General features: G+C 37.1%; 1 non-coding gene across 1 annotated transcript; it reads right to left on the bottom strand.

The window, feature by feature from the left end:
- Window positions 1–284: 284 nt before the first annotated feature.
- LOC123453457 lies at window positions 285–417 on the bottom strand. Its single transcript, XR_006632838.1, has one exon. It is a non-coding gene; the product is annotated as a small nucleolar RNA SNORA33 (small nucleolar RNA).
- Window positions 418–6,036: the final 5,619 nt, after the last annotated feature.

The raw sequence follows: 6,036 nt of genomic DNA, 5'->3' as shown, positions 1-6,036 counted from the left end.
TCATTATAAACTATAGTTTTTATTTTATTATTTGAAAGATAAGTAATTGAAGCATACTTTATTATTTTCAACAGAATTTCTTATATGTTACTAATTATAGATGATACAGTAACATATTGGGCAATCTGGTTGGAATCATTCACAGCTACTATGCCTGGGATCTTCTCTTCTCTTACCTACGATTTCTTTTTTTTTAATATGCAATTTATTAATTCTTAGCTTTCATTAAACTTAGAACAAGTTACATTAAAATTAAGTCTTATGAAAATGTTTCAACATTAAGGTATTGTAGCCATTTTCAGGGACCTTAATGACCTCAACTGTCCTTAAGGCTCGTAACATGGCATCACTGTTGCCAGCTCTCTACATTTCTGCAGAAACACATTCAGATAAGCAGACCAATTAGTTAGCTGGCTTTTACCTACGATTTCCATTAAAATAAGTCTGTAGCATTATATAGAGTGAGATATCTATTGATTATTGGTATGTAGAAGATAGTGAATATTTAAAAAGCCTGAATGTTTTAGCATTACTATAAAAGCCAAATCTATAACAGAATTTCTGGAGTTAATGCTCAAGGAGAATCCACAAATACCCTGAGCACAAGGGCCTCTTTCCAGTGGAATTTCAGTTCACCTTTCAGAGAAACTCTATAACATATTTGCATCTGTTAAATTTACACCTTGGAATGTGAAGGAAGGGATAGACTTAAACAGGTGGTGGTTGAGGAGCCCATATAGGTACAGCATTCTGCAGAGCTGAATGGCAAGCTCTGACCAAGCTTGTTGGAAAAGAGGTGAATGGAATCCAGAGATAAGAACATTTCTGCACTAGAATACTGAATTACAAAAAGCATATGAAAAGGATTAGGTAAATACTTAACCCTTAAAAAACAAGAGCAGCAATTCACAAAACCCAGAACTAGAAGAGATTCAGAATTACTGTCATGGTTTAAGCTTCTTAGGAATTAATACACATCAATCACTTCTGTCTATTTCTGGAGTGAACAGAGAACCAATAAGGTTTTATCTGTTTTTCCATTACAAATCAAATCCTTTGTCTTAGTTTCATTGCTCAGTTTCCTTTATTTTTTTAAAAAAGTTGTTCCCTACACACCATTTCTCAATTTGCCATATAGTCCATATATTACATATTTGTATTCCTGAGAGAACAACAGAAATGATCATCTTAAATGCTAGAAACCTGGAAGCTTTTTTAAAGTTGGATGATAACTGTAAAGAAGCAGATTGTGCTACAAACTATACAAGAATGCGCAGAAAAGGAACAGAAGTCAGGAAAAGAGAGGGAACACTATATGACAATGATTAGAAGAGATTCCATGTTGCCTTTAAACCCCCGTTTGATATGAAAAGCGATCTCAACACCAACTTAATTTTAATTAAATTTAATGAATTTGCTCATATGACTGAATTTCTTCTCTGGCTTTTGAAGAGGTGATTTTGCATCATCTCACATAGGTAGTCCTTCAAATGAGAATTACAAACATAGCTCCTGCCCCAGGGATAAAATATACAAGCTGAGTGAGTGTCTTCTGAAAGCAGCGAATAAAATCATTTTCCTTCTAATATGTACACACACACACACACACACACACACACACACTAGTTTTGACATTAATTTCCTTGCTTATATTTATTGTTTATGAGACAGAGAAAAAGAGATAATTGGTACACTAGGGCCTCTAGCCACTGAAGTCGAACTCCAGACACATGTGCCACCTTGTGCATAGGTGTGCGACCTGGCACACTGTGTCACCTTGTGCGTCTGGCTTACGTGGAATCTGCAGGGTCGAACATGGGTCCTTAGGCTTCTCAGGCAAGCACCTTAACTGCTAAGCCATCACTTCAGCCCTTGTTTTCATCCTAAAACATGCACAAACTTTGCTATTTTAGTTCAACCAATAATTGTAGCCAAGCTACTTTTTCACAATTATTCTAGCTATTTCTAGCCATTTAGTCACACATGGAAATTACAGAGATGTTCATCAATTCAGTTGTAAAATCATGCACATTTCCAAGAAATTGCCAACACAACACTGTGATACTGATACTTTGAAACTATGTACCTTTCCCTAATTTTAGGTTAGAATTGATGTCTTTTAGAAAACACATCATAACTTTCTCCCATAAGTTGTGCATAGAGCTGTCTGTTATTTCTTCATAGTTTAAATTTTCTTTTTATTTTTGGTTGAATTGTGATTATTTTTAATTTATTTGTATAACATGGTTAGACATTATTTTTTAAATATTTTATTTTGTCCTGTCTGTTCATGATGTCTTTTTATCCTTAAATTAGATAAATTAGATATTTGTTACTCAGTTTTTAAACTATTTTTGTTGCTATCATAAGTTTAGCATAAAGGTTTAACTTTTATGTGAATATAATTTTATGATCATGATGTAATAAATAATTGTTAAATATAGTTTTAATATTTATTTATCTGAGGGAGAGAAAAACATCAGCAGGTAGAAGACAGTGTGCAGAAGACGGTGTGGAGTTAGGTCAGACCCCTGTTTCTTTCTTTTTTATTTTAATATTTTTCTTTTAATATTTTTTGTTCATTTTTATGTATTTGAGAGTGACAGAGAGAGAGGGAGAGAAAGAGAGAAAAAAATGGGTGCGCCAGAGCTTCCAGCCACTGCAAACTCCAGAGGTGTGTGCCCCCTTGTGCATCTGGCTAATGTGGGTCCTGGGGAATGGAGCCTCTAACTGGGGTCCTTAGGCTTCACAGGCAAGCGCTTAACCGCTAAGCCATCTCTCCAGCCCCAGACCCCTGTTTCTTGGCTCCTCCCAGTTCCCTGGTGTGGTTTCCTTCCTGGAGGGAGCATAGGCAGGCCAGGTGGCATGTAATTCTGCTTCTCTTTATCAGATGGGAGCTAGATCTGAGGAGATAAATGACCCAGCACTCTTCACCCTGGCCCCAGCTGAAACCACAGAGGAACAGGGGAAATGAGCTTTCTCGGTGATCCTGATATCAACACAAGGGTGAAGGAAACAGTCACTGCTGACACTCAACACCTACCAAAGCAGAGATCCAGAGGAGCCTAAGAGCCCATCTTTGAAGTACCCAACATGGCTCAGGGAATTTTGTGAAAGAGGGAGCAAAAACATTGTTAGAGCCACAAGTTGGGACGTTATGCACAGAAACATTGCCTCTAACCCTTAACTGACTGCTGCCCCTACAATACAGGACCCACAATCCCCGTGGGGTTGACCTTCATCCCCAAGGAGAAGGGTCTCTTTGGAATGATGATGAGGGCCTCCTTTGGATGAGGGAAATGATGGTACCAACATGTGATTTTTACATTCTAATTGTACCCATATCTAATAAAAGAAATATCAGCAGGTAGAGAATGGTTGTGCCAGGGTGTCCAGCCACTGCAAATAAATTCCAGATGCATGTGCCACCTTGTGTGTCAGGCTTACCTGGGCACTGGTGAGTTGAATCTGGACCCTTAGGCTTCTCGGAAAACCACCGTAACTGCTAAGCTATTTCGCTAGCCCCTAATAAATAATTTTATATCCCATAAAAAGACAGGGATTTAAGTCAGGTGTGGTGGCTCACGCCTTTAATCTCAGCACTCTGGAGGCAGAGGTAGGAAGATCTCCTTGAATTCAAAGCCACCCTGAGAATACAGAGTGAATTCTAGATCAGCCTGAGCTAGAGTGAGACCCTAACTTGATAAACAAAACAAAACAAAACAAACAAACAAAAAAAAGATTTAAAATATTCAACATTTTTTTTCTAATATGGTAGGTGGAATTTGAGGCATATTATGTCCTTAACTTCAAATAATTCAAATAAGACTTTATTTATTCAGCCAAGCTTTACCTATAGTAACCAAAAATATGCCTTCCCTTTTATTGAAACTAGTTTATTACTTACTATATTTCTATATATTACTAGTGTGGAAAAGATGAGATTCACTCAATCCTTTCTCTGTATAAAATATTTCTGTGCTTTTCTAAACATAATTTCCAAAAGGTTAAAAAAAATCTTCAAAATGAAAATAAGACAAAAAATATCTGTAAATGGATTACTTCTAGCTATGCAGTTTATTTTCACATCAGTGAAGTTTAAAGACATGTGAGCTGTTCCCTCTGGTCTTGCCAGCAGGTTCACTGTCTCTTTTTCTTTTTAAATACCCTTTAACCCAACTCTAGAAAGGACAAGGAGACTTCTGAAAATTCTTACTAGGTTCTCAGGAAATGTCATGCATTTGGCAGCGCTCCCATTAGGTGGCACAGCTTGATCTCGGCACAGTCCCTCACACAGCCAGGCGATCACTAGGAAGTGCTTTCAATGACAGAAATTCATTTATCTGAACCTATTCTGAACTTAGTGAACACACAATCCACACACGCACACAGAGCTTTGAAGGGCACATTCAGATGTTTCTGCAGCTGTATTTCTTCTCAAAAATCTACCTTAGGCAATGGGGTGGTTTTAAATAAATTTATTTTCTTCACATTTTAGTAGGGTCCCTGGAATGTCCCATGGAAAAGGTTATGGTTTTGCATCTGGCATTTGGTTTTGTCTAATTGTGAAGGGCGGCCAAAAGTTCACTCTTTAGTTCCAGTTAGACAAACAAATGACAGGAGAAAAAAATGACATAGTATAAATTTTAATGATAGTACCTGACAGAGGAACAAGCTGGTGCTTCTTAACTTTTTTATGAGGAGCTTTTTATACAGAATGAAAAGCACATGCCTATAGAGTGCCCGAATATGTTTAACCCGTGTTTATCAACAATATCATTTTAATCTAAATGTGTTTTGTTTTAACGCACTGCAGTATTTTGCTATATGTTGCAAATGCTTTAATTTATTTAGATGGATGGTGTCTGGAGTCAGAGAGGCCACCATCAATTTTTGTAGGTATCATTTATTTACTCTGTATGAAAATATAAGCAAATAATTTTTCTATGTTTTCTACTTTTAGATTCATAATAAAGTGAACAATAGCATTTAGCTTTTATTGTAAGAGTTCAAAATGAGGGAAATAATCTGTATTCAGTGTTTGCAAGTGTGATTGGAACTTTGTGTGAAGATATGACTTCTGAGCTTTTAGTTGCAGCTAGTATCACCAGGAATCAATACACACATAATGCCTATAGTTGCAAAGAATATTGTGTTTTTAAAATTTTTTTGTTTGTTTTATTTATTTATTTGAGAGCGACAGACAGAGATAGAAAGAGGCAGAGAGAATGGGCTTCTAGCCACTGCAAATGAACTCCAGACGTTTGTGTCCCTTGTGCATCTGGCTAACGTGGGTCCTGGGGAATAATGCTTTGAACTGGGGTTCTTAGGCTTTGCAGGCAAGCCCTTAACCACTAAGCTGTCTCTCCAGACCTGTGTTTTTACTTTTCAATTAATGTAATATTACAAGGTAAATTTTGAAATTCATGACAATATATTTTAAATATGAAAACATTAACATCCTATTTGATGATGCCAGAGGCATCTATTCTCTTTTAAAGGTTAACATATATAAACTATGTTGGACTCAGTTGCAAGAGTCTCACTTTATTACATTTTAGAAGCTAAACCAATTTTTAAACAAAGTAAGCTACTTCGTTGCTTTTATTATACTTAGAAATATTCAAACAATGTTAATTTAACTCAATTGCATAAAAATGCCAGGCCAGTACTGCAGAGATGGTTTAGCAGTTAAGACACTTGCCTGCTGTTGCAGTCTGGTTCACATTGCTGGTAGAAATCACCCAACCAAGAGCAGCTTCTGGGAAAAAGAGATTTATTTTGGCTTACAGGCTCGAGGGGAAGCTCCACAATGGCAGGGAAAAATGATGGCATGAGCAGAGGGTGGACATCACCCCATGGCCAACATAAGGTGGACCACAGCAACAGGAGGGTGTGCTAAACACTAGCATGGGGAAACTGGCTATAAAGCCTATAAGCCCACCCCCAACAATACACTCCCTCCAGGAGGCATTAATTCCCAAATATCCATCAGCTGGGAACCTAGCATTCAGAATACCTAAGTTTATGAAGGAC

The sequence above is a fragment of the Jaculus jaculus genome, chromosome 11, assembly GCF_020740685.1.
Source record: "Jaculus jaculus isolate mJacJac1 chromosome 11, mJacJac1.mat.Y.cur, whole genome shotgun sequence".
NCBI classification, from domain to species: domain Eukaryota; kingdom Metazoa; phylum Chordata; class Mammalia; order Rodentia; family Dipodidae; genus Jaculus; species Jaculus jaculus.
This window is presented reverse-complemented; position numbering and strand designations above follow the sequence as displayed.